Source organism: Thalia democratica, chromosome 4 (assembly GCF_965202585.1).
Source record: "Thalia democratica chromosome 4, ktThaDemo2.hap1.1, whole genome shotgun sequence".
In the NCBI taxonomy this organism is placed as follows: Eukaryota; Metazoa; Chordata; class Thaliacea; order Salpida; family Salpidae; genus Thalia; species Thalia democratica.
The window spans coordinates 46,773,290-46,785,090 of record NC_139168.1 but is presented as its reverse complement, the minus strand read 5'-3'; positions in this window follow the sequence as shown (position 1 = coordinate 46,785,090).

Genomic DNA, 11,801 nt, shown 5'->3' with positions numbered 1-11,801 from the left:
ACAGAAAATAGGTGATAAAAAAATCTATAAGTTAGTTTAATCACCCAACTAGTATAAAGTTTTTGAAAAATATGTATTTTTTTATTAAAAATAACAAATTATACAGTATTCTTTCTTCAATAATTTAACACATATTTCTCTGTGTTAGCGGGTTAACATACTTCAAAGGAGCTATGAAAATCAACAAATTGCTTCGAATAGTTGTTTTTTGTTTATATATATTTTATTGTCCTAACTTTGACAAGACGTTAAAATGTATCCGTATTCCGTTGTGTCTGACTGGATACCCAAAAGGTTCTTCTTGCACCAGGTCCTCGGATCCCACATTTTGAGCAATTTTTTTGTCTTTTGTAATAAACTATAATAATTTATACATTTATTTACGCAAGTAAATATACCTTGGACAAGACGTTAAAAGGTATCCAAACGGTGTGCGATTTGGTAACCGAAAGGTTCTTCGGGCACCAGGTCCTTGGACCAAACATTTTGAGCATCTTTTTTTGTCGTTCATTTAACTATGATAATTATTGAAACAAAATTAGAATCGTTCAAGCAATTTTGAGCGTCTTAAAATATTTTCCTAGGAAGGATAAAACCATGTTTTATTGCGTTAACAAAAAAAAAACAGTATTTTGTCTATTAGATATAAAATATAAAGTCTTGATATATAAAAAACAAATAAGTAAAATAAACGTAAATTTTAAATCTTATATTTTTCTGCTATAACACTTTAAGCTAGTATACAACAATCTTTGTTTTTTACATAAAAATATTTCCGATCTTGAGCATTTAATTGTTTATAGTTAAAATAAACAGTTATTAACAGTGTCGGCTGAAACTAGTACTAGGAATTATTTACTACTATACTTTAAAATTCAAAAATTGGTTTAAACTAAGACATATAAGACAAACAACAACAAGATGTTACTTTCATAAAATAATCTAAATCAAATTGCAATCTATAAACATATATACTTCTGAAACTAAAAGAGTACTAGTTCTATGTACATTTTAAAGTAAAATCAAAAATACTTTAAAATTTTTTAAACATAAACAAAAGAGCATATTGGGAATCAGACAAGCATTAATAAATGTATTTTTTTTGTAACTTAAATTTTTTTTGTCATATAACTTATTTTAAGTAAAGAAAATAATGCTTTGTTTAATGAAAAAGACTCTAAAGTTTAAAAATAAAAAGTATATCAAAAAACAAATTTTAAACAATATAAGCTGTCTAAATGAAAGGCACTCTAAATATTTCAAATTTAAATGACATTCTATGTTAGTGGTGACTTCTTTCATCATAAACTTGTTAGACATGTTAACTTTTGGTTTAAAAATTGCATAGTTCGTTTTATATTTAAACGCAATATAAAAATGTAAAATAAAATAAGAAATTGTGCAAAAATACTACCGTGCTTTAATAACATTCTGTACTAAATTGACGCCGCACTTTTCTGACCCGTTCCCATTTTTTTTGACAAATCTGTATTCATATTTATTAGCAGTTTTTAGTTATGTAGATTTTCTTTTCGTGCTTTAATATTTTTGAGTATATTTAAAGTTTGTTGTTTTGTTGTTATTTCATTTTAATGTCATTTTATATTTATTTACAAGAAACAAAGTAAACTTTTTTTAAACTACTTAAATCTACTTTAGTAAGTCTTTGATTAATTGTAATTTTTTGATGTTTTGTATCATACTTAACGTTAAATTCAATTAAAAAAGGTAATCTTTTGATACTTGGGAATGGCAATATCTTTTAAAAATAAATATTGTACTTTATATTTAAAATACTGTATACTTTAATCCGTTTTTTTTTGACTCCATAAATAAACATGTTCTTAAAGGTTTTTACTTATTTTTTGCAGCTTTTGATAATTTAATACAAATATATCGAGTCCATTGTATCAATAAATTCTAATTTGTTAAGTTTTTTTGTGTTTCATTTATTAAAAAAAAACTCTTTCTTTTGAATTTGTTTTGGTTATTATAAGATTCCCTTTTCAAGTTAATATTTTTTTTATATCGTTTTTGATTAAAAAGTTGGAGTAATCATTTAAATTATTATTCTTGTTATTGCAAACAAGGTACAGTAAAACGTAAAGCATACAGCAAATCCCAAAAATACGAAGAATAAAAAGTAAACTTAATTTAAGAAAAAAATAATAGCTTAACAACAAAACTGTTTAAAACATAAAACTCCAAAATAGCAACACTAAAGAAAAATAAGTCGAAAAATTACGGCCCGCAAAGCTGAAATCCGCAGCCCGCGATAACTTTTTTAGCTGAAAAAAAATCTTGAAAACAAAAATAAAAAATGGTGGCCAAATTTTACAACTTTGTTCTTAATTAAATTATTAGCTACATAATATTCGTTTTATTTTGCATACTTAATTATATTATGGTTCGAAATAATTTCCATTTATTGTTACATTTATTTGAAACAACTGCGGCACACAAAAGATACTTTAAATACACTGTGACCCGTAATTTAGCCCGTTACTAATAAAACTCTGCCAATATTTGCCAAACAATGAAAAACGTCTTTCTATCAAGATCACAACTATCTCCCGACGTAAGCTAGGTTGATATTAAAAACTACATCTAAATATTAGTTATAAGTTAAAGTTAATAAATTAGTTGAACAATTTTTAAAGTATTTAAATAAAACTTATTTAAGAAACGAATACTTTTCTGACGACGAGTCTACTAACTTCAAAAAATAAACTAAAAATATAATATGCTAACTACTAACAATACCTACAATTATAACAATCTTTAATTATTATAAAAAAGTGTTTATACTTATAACTTATTTTGTTCTAGTTTATAGTTTTATTCAATAGTGAATACCTAGTAAAACTTTTTTCAACGTTTCATAAGGTTTATTTATACTGGAAAGCTCTTTGACCGAAGCATGTTTTTTTTTAAACAAATTTATTAATGTTTTAATTGTTTGCTAAAGTTGAGAACTTTAATTTTATGACCAATAATTAAAATCATTAATATAATAAAAATATTTACACAAAATAATAACAAAACAAAGGAAAAATGTGGCGAATTTTCGATTAATTGGTATGTTAGATGCATTATGGTACAAATTATTATGATGCATACACATAAGTTCGCCTGTTTTCTTACGTTTTTATTGTTATTAATCAAAATAGTATATTTTTTCGAAAAACTAAGCTAAACACATCATAGCGATGTTCTTTAGTGCAGTGTCTATAAGGAATTTTTTTTTTGTATAAAAAGGCTTAAAAAAGATGTTTTATGTTTTTGAAAAAGTAGCTCAGTTAAGTTAAGCGTTTGATTTTCTTTTACACAATGCAAAATACATTTAAATTCAAATCTTTTGTTCGATAATTTTTTTTTCATTAAAAAGAACTTTAATAAATAGATCCATTTTTATGTTTAGAAACTTAAGCTTTAAGTTATATTCGAAATAAATTTAAATAAAAAGAGACTAAAAACTTTTTTGAATTGAAAACTAATCTAAAATAAAAAAAAACCTTATCAAACTAAAAAAATACTGTGAGTTAATTATCTGTTGTTAGTTATATTTACATATATGTAGTTCAGTGCAATCATTTTTAAATACTATGCTTTAGACTAGAGTATAAGAAAAGTAGATTTAAAGTGTAGCTTCAAATAAATTTACAGAATTTGATTGGCTAGTAAAATTTTTTATTATAATATATCTTCGTTTTGAATCTTATTCATATATTTAGAGTAAATCGTTCATGAATCATTATTTTATGAGGGTGATTGATCAAAATTTTCCCTTATAAAAAAGATGAGTCACAAGTAACATTTTGTTCAAACATATTTATTGTTTATAAAGAGCCTAGTTTTTGTAGCTATTTACAGTATGAACTATTGATAAAAAAAGAAAGAAAATATATCTAATTAAAATTTGTTGGTTCCCTTTTACAAAAACTAAGATCAAGCACAATATTTCGATGGTATAAGGAAACTTATTATTAAGTAAACTTACATTGATAAGTTTTCTTAGTTGATTTATTATTAATTTTTAAATCTTTATTGTGAATATTTCTTTATTAAAATTATGTTTCTGACTGTGAAAAATTAATAATATTAATGTTTTTGTTTAACTCATTATAGTTTTAATTTAAGCATATAGTGTACGAATAGAAAACCAAAACATCTTTTGTACACCAGGTACTTAGAAAAAATTATTTTAATCCTTTTTATTTTTTGTTTGTTTTCAATAAACTTATTACTTTATACGTCTACGTAAAGCAACTGTTTTTTTTTACTGTAAATTACTGTACGTATCATTTATGCATCTTTATCTATTTTTTAACTTTAAAAAAAAATTATTTTAAAAGAATAGTTTTTTGTTTGCAGACACTTTTAGTTCTTGTTTCTAATACAGATAAACTTGTTATTAGTAGAAAAAAAATAAATTTCTATTTAGTACATGAAAAGACATCCTATTGAAATATTTGGACATGGTTAAAAACTGTATAACTTTTTTATTAAGATTGTATTACAAAATTAAAATAGACATTATCTTTAACAATTTAATTTAATAAAGGTAAAAATAAAAAAGTAGAGGTATAAAAATACGAAAACATTTTTGACAGTCAATAAACGTTTTTATCTGTTTAAAATTTTTTAAACAGATAAAAACATTTTAAAATAATCTTTTATATTTAAAATCTTTTTAAAATACTTTGAACACTAAACAACATTTGTTTAAAACCATGCCAAAAACCGAATTAAACAACCAGTTGATTAATTTTATTTTATTGCATGTTAGGTTTCAATTTATATGCTTACTTTTTATTTTGACGTGTTTATACGTCATTCGAATTAATTTGCACTACTATTGGATTCTCGTAAGCGGAAAGATTAGCTTAGCTATTGCTAAAAAATTAAACACTGTTTAGCAGCAGTTAAAATTATTTATAAAGGTGCTTCCTACGTAAATAATTTAATAATTACTTTATTGAATTTTAAACATATAAAACAGTCTTGAAAAGCTTTTAAAATAATTATTTGTTCTGATAAACTTAATATCTATTTAATCACAAACTTATTTATACGGTCCAAATGTTTAGAAAAACTTAGAATGACAATACTTAAACAAAGTCAAAAACTTGTTAGATAAAGACATTACAGTATTAAGTCTATTGTTACTTTATTTGGTATAGGAGAAAGTTTTTAAAGTTTGGTCATTTGAGTTGGAAAATAAACAAATATCTAATTGAGAATTTTGTTTATAAACAAATTTATTTAAAGATATTTAAATAATAAACTATAACATTTCTTTTTCTACTATCTTTTACTTTAACCTTAAGTAACTTAACATTAAGTCAGTGTACAACAACCCTACATAAGGAACTAGGCATATATGATGAAAAAAGTACTTTTCTTGCCTCTATAAAAGGGAAAAGTCACTAGACAACAATAACTAAAGTGTGAAAAAGAAACTCAGTACAATAGAAATATATGTGTACAAAAGCAATGCGTAATGTAAATCAAAACTTCAGGAGTTTACTCACAAGCAAAAAAAGAGTTTATATATAACTTTTTATTATAAAAAGTTTGAACTTGTTTATACTGTATTAATATTTTTTTAGTTAAAAAGCACATTAAAAGCTAAAGGTATTTTCTTGGTGAGCCACAGTTTACCGATCCTATTTTAAACAAAAACATTATAGAAAACTTGAAAAAATCGAAAAATCTATATAACTAAAACCCGTGTTTACTGCGTTCCAAAAACAATAAAAAACAAACATTTAAACTATAAAAATATATTTTATACTATGCCTATTTATGTAAAATAAAACAACTTGTTCTAAACGTATACTAAATTTAAACAGGACATTATGTCGTTAGTAAGTTATAGGCTTAAAAAATGAAAATTAGTTAAATTTACAGAAAGGATTACTGCAGCTAGTTACTTTATAAAAAAATCGTTCTTACTCACCAAATTTTGTGTAAAACTTGCTTTTATTCTCAAAGAAGAAGTTTCTATTGAGAACTTTTACTATAAGGTGCTCTAACCAAAACAAAATAGTGTATTTAAATTTATAGGACTAAACAATCTTAAAATAATATGTCAATCAAGTCGTACAAGATAACAATTTTCAAAAATTAAAGTTTGATTGAGCATCAAAAAATGCTAAACATATGGCACTATACATGAATTTATGCACATTAAAAGTCTAGAATGTTATAAAACATATAGGTTTTTAGGATTAAATAGATTAACTTAAAATATTATCTAAGTTTAATAACAACTAAATGAAGGTGTAAAATGCAAAATCAAATTTAATATGGCAATAGATTAATAAGTCTAAGTTTGTTCCTCAATAGGTTTGAAAATAGTTAAATAAGTTCTTAAAGTTTAGGTAATCATGTATTTTGTTGTTCTTTGGATTTTTATATTGTAACGTTTGTGATACAAAGTGTAATAAAATATGTTTATATAAGAAATATTTTATTTAATTTTGTAAGACGAAAAACACTGATATTAATAATTCCATCGAGTCGTATAGTAAAATCATAATTTACATTTAATACCTATCAGGGGCGTTTATAGACTGGTTTTTTGAGGCCTATTCTATCCCTAAAAAAGCAAATTTGGCTAACAATGTAAAATTTGCTTAATCATTTTTTTAACTTATGTTAGTAGATTTGCTTTTGTTTTCTTATTAAACTTTTAAACTTTGAATACAAGCAACCAAATACTATAAAAAATCAGACAAGATATATCATTTTTGTTCGGGAAAATCTTCTAGTCAAATGTAAAAAGTTTTAAATCAAAATTTTTTAAGGATGTCATTTAAAAGTTTTTAATGTATGGGATCTTACTTGTGAAAAGAAGGCATAATTAAACTATATTAAAGAAAATTTTCAATTGAAAGTGCTAGTTTATATAATCAAATAAAAATTATTTTCAAACTGCATGTTACAAATTTACTTCAATTTACATAATCATTAAAACTAAGCTACACTTATTCACTTTTACAAAATGAAAATTAAATGTAGCAAAACTTTATTTATTTAAAATACATAGCAGTTAAATATTAAGAGTTTTATGAAAACTGATTCTCATTCGTCTTTTACGATGGTTTTTTTTTAAACATCTGTAAAAACATAAATTTAAATCTTAAAATTTACTTTAAATTTATCATTTACCTTCAACTACTCGACCACGACATAAATATAGTGAGATATTAACGTTTTCTTTAAATTGATAGTTTTCAAAGTAGTTTTAGTTTTCAAGAATTATCAAATGGTTATTTTTTACTAGTATATAGTTTTTTAGGATTTTTTAGTTCGTTTTAAAATTTTATAAATAGTTTTTTTTTAAAGTTTTAACGAACACCAGCTAATAAATTATTACACTGTTTTTTAAATATAACAAACATAAATTATTTAAAAATAAATTTTATTCACGCTTGAAGTTTTCAATTTGATACAATTTTCTTCGGGAAGTAAGTGTTGATAAAAACAAATACAATTATTTTACTGCATTTTCATTTGGTTATAAAAATATATCTTACGGTAGAAGTATTTAAACTACTACTGTACACAAATAAAATAAAAGTATAGTGACATTTATATAAAACAACTTAAACTATATAAATTTTAATTAAGTTCAAAAAATTTTAAGCCTATATTAGTTCAGTTCTGTTTTTGAATGTCTAGTTTAAGAAGACTCATACTTTCTTAACTTTAAAGTTCTAATCATAAACAGTAATTTACTCTCATAAAGACGTTTAAGAAAATATAAAACTAATGTAAAAAATCCTTTATAACAAAACAAAATTAGTAGAGACTTACAAGTTTTTACTACAAATTACAATTTAAATCATAAATAACTTTTTAAAATGTTTATATAATTATAATTGATAATTTAGAATTCTTAAATGTATCATGTTTTAATTGTAAGTTGTTACATCAAGCATTGATAAACTAATTATGTCTCGTTTACATTGCAATTGTAAGTTAAACTTATTACTTTCTTAAACCTACAGTGTTAATTCTAAATATTAAGTTGTATTCATTACAACATACCATTAACCGAGTTCTTCAAATGTTTATATCAGTATATTACTTAGTTGTATACGTTAGTAATTAAAAAGGACTTACTAAAAATATCCTTATAAGATATAAATGCTATAACGTATTAATATTTTTCGAAAAAAAACAAAAATATTAAAAGTTTTAGTCAAAAGTTAAGGTCTGCTAACATTTTGTTTTACATGACTTCAACGTTTTTTCCGGTTTATTTATACTGATGAGTTTATTGAGCAAGAAACAGTTAATGAAAAAAAAAAATATTAATGAGTAAAAAATTTATTAAAAAAATTATATTTTATTTAATAGATTCTTAGAAATAATTCAGTTTTTTACTCCTACAGTGATCATAAAAGATTTTAAGAGGTCTTTAATTGCTAATTAAGTATAAAAAAGTTTCAAATAAGTAAATAAAAGATAATGTAAAGCAAAAAAAAAAAAAAAAAACAAAAAAAGAAAAGTAAGATTAAAGAATAGAAATTGGTAATGTTGTGGTAAAAAAAATTACTTGGATTTGTTTTTTTTTTATTATACAATTCTGTCTGTTTAGTAGAGTTTAATATGTATCCTTATATGTGCATAAGTTGAGATTTTTTTTTGTTTATTTTAGTAAAAAATTAAAATATTTATAATCTAAATTAGTTTTTATAAAACCTACTTTTACTTACATAACGATAAACAAATATCATAAAACAGTAATGGACATTTACTATTTTATAATTTTTCTATTAAAAGCTATTATAGAAATTACTATAGTATCTAACATTTTAGCTGTAACTAAGTGCATTGACGTAAACCTATAGACCGTGCAAGTAACGTTTATAACCTATAGACTAATTGAAGTTTTAGAAACTATATATAAAAAAGAGTTTGAAGATAGGAATGAGAGAAAAGTGGGAAAAAAAGTTTTATTTTATAATTAAGTTTTCTAGGTATGTAAAAACTTACATACACGATGCACATTTACTAAAATAAAAGGTTTCATTTTGTGCAGTTAATTCAGTGTGTTTAGTTATAGTTTTTATTTTGATCAAGTTGTTTTGTAATTATGAAAAAATAAATTAGTCACTTTTAAACAGTGTTTTTTTTAAATAAAACAATTTCCTTAAACGCTTTGTTTCAATATATGTTTGTATAATTTAGAATCATCTGCTCAAAATTTTTACATTTATTTATTCTTACAAGTAAATAAGCAATCAAAAAAAATAAAAAAAACACTTTATAGGTTCTAAAATAATTTTAAAAATTTCAAATGACTGTCAGAATTTTAATCTAGTTATAGTAAAAACTAATATATACTAATACAACATTTTTTGTTTTAATTTTTTGATAACAACAGTTTTTACATTATTGAGTTGTAATAACTTAAGCAATAAGAGGATGACTAGATAGGAGAAAAAAAAAACTTTTTTTTTAGTTTCTCCTAAAATAAGCAAGTGAAAATTTCGAGATTGTTGTTGTAATTTTTTCGTTTAAATTTATTTAATATTGAAATCTTAAGTTTTAATTACTTAACATATTTTAATTTTTTATTCATGAGATTTAGAAGAATTAAAACTGATGTTATATTTCTTAATTTTAAATAAATCTTGATGTGTAATTGATGTTTAGTATATAAAGAGAACAGTAGTGTTTCTTTATGCTTTTTTGAAGCGAATGAGTTGTTTTCCAAAGCTTAATTTTATTCTTAATTTCTAAATTCATGTCTGTTTATAGTTACGTGTAAAAAATTAAATTAATTAGTAATAATGTAAAAACTATTCAAATGAAAACCATACAAAATTTTGAACCGCATTATTTTTATAAAAACTATAACTTTTAGTTGCTTCATAAAAAAAATAATAGTAAATTCTAAATAGTTTATAACAGTGTTATTTTCTACGTTATTAACTTTCAAAATTAAATACTCCGTTTTCCAAAACAACAGTATTTTTAAACAAATTTGAAGTTTGAAAACTTTATTGATTACTTTTGTCTACTTTTAGCAATAAAAATTGTACTGCAGTCTACTTAAACCTAATATCTTTCAAACAGCTTGAATAACTTGTTTATACAATTTTACAAAAATAAAGTTAGTCTTTTGATGTTTTTATAAATAATACAACCGATAGATAGATGTTATTTTTAACAAGTATAGACTCAATTGTTTTAAGCTTGTGTGAAAAAAAAAACTAAAACACTTTTAAATAGAAGAAAAAACAAAATAAGGTTTAAAAAATTAGTTATGACTGTAGTCTATTTATAAACTCAATAACTTTCGTAGTTATCTATTAAAATAGTGAATGGCCAATTTAGCAGCTGCGTATGGGAAGTATATATTTATTTAAAGTTTTAGACAGAACTTTGTTCTGTTTTATTCTAAAGTCAAATTATTATCTCAATTAAGACTTTTAGTTTTGTTTGAAACGAGGTTTAAGAAAAACTGTGAACGTGTATGTAATTATGAATATACTTTTGAAACAAAGTCTAAACACTTTAAAAAAAATTGCACCAAAAATTATTAAAAAATAATGTAAGTTTGTGCATTTAAAAGAATAGTAGTAATATATAAGGTTTATGTCCTACTCAGTTATTTTAAAAAATAGCTAAATTATAAAAAATATATATTTGTTGAGTTTTAAAGAAAAATATAAGCATCTAGAATCGCCATCTATTTTAACTAACTTCTAATTGTTTTATAATAAATGAGTGTGTAAAACTTTTATAAATTTATTAAACTTTAATCACAAGCTACATTGTTATCTTACGATATGAAGTAAAAAAAAAAATTGCTATTATTTTTTTGTTATCAACTTAAATGTACATTGTACGTATATGCTTGTTAGTCATTAAAAAAGCTGTTTATGCTTAAATAAATAGAAATTTTGTTCTAACACTACACGACTAGTTCTTAATCTTAGTTAAGATTAGGACTAGTTAAGTTGAAAAAAGTAAATCTCAGCTACCTAAAGATCTAATGAAGAAAAAAATTAATAAGTTAAAATTTAATGGTACATTGTTACTTTGTTATAATTGCAGTTTATTTCTAAAAAATAAATAGCATTAATTTTGTGTATCTTTTAACACTTAAAAAGGTTTAAAGTTTTACGCCCTAAGAAAATTAAATCATTTAGTTTATGACTATTTATTGTCTCGTTTGAAGTGATGTAAATTTACTTGTATTGTTTATTGTCAACATTATTTATGCAATCAAAGTTCGTAGCAAAAGTATTTTTGCAAATAATTTTAGTATACTTTAAGTTTTAAACTTGATAAATGTCGCTTTTACTAGGACTATTCTCTAGAACAGGGTTTCACAGACTTTTTTTTCAAAAGGCCCACTAAACAGAGCTATGGCCCCCTCCGACAGGATTACTCAAAAAAATACCGTTAAAAACACCTAAGACCTTCTTTTCCGCTCTTTACCATCAAGTCCAGAATATCTAGTGTAAGTTTTAAATTATGACCTCATACTCCCCCTTTGCTCCTCATGGCATCTAAGTTTCTGTCATGGCCCACTTTGGGAAACCCTACTCTAGAATTTCACAAGTTTCTTTTGTTAAAGTATTTTAGTTAAAAATACTGATTAATTATCTTCTGAAAACTTTTAAAATTCTAGTTTTAGTGAATTTTTTATTATTGTTAATAAAATTATTTTACTATTGTTAATAAAATCATTTACTATAATAAATCACTACTACATTAAGAATAATCAATTATTAAAATATACAGTAAATTATATTTATCTTAAAATAATTTCA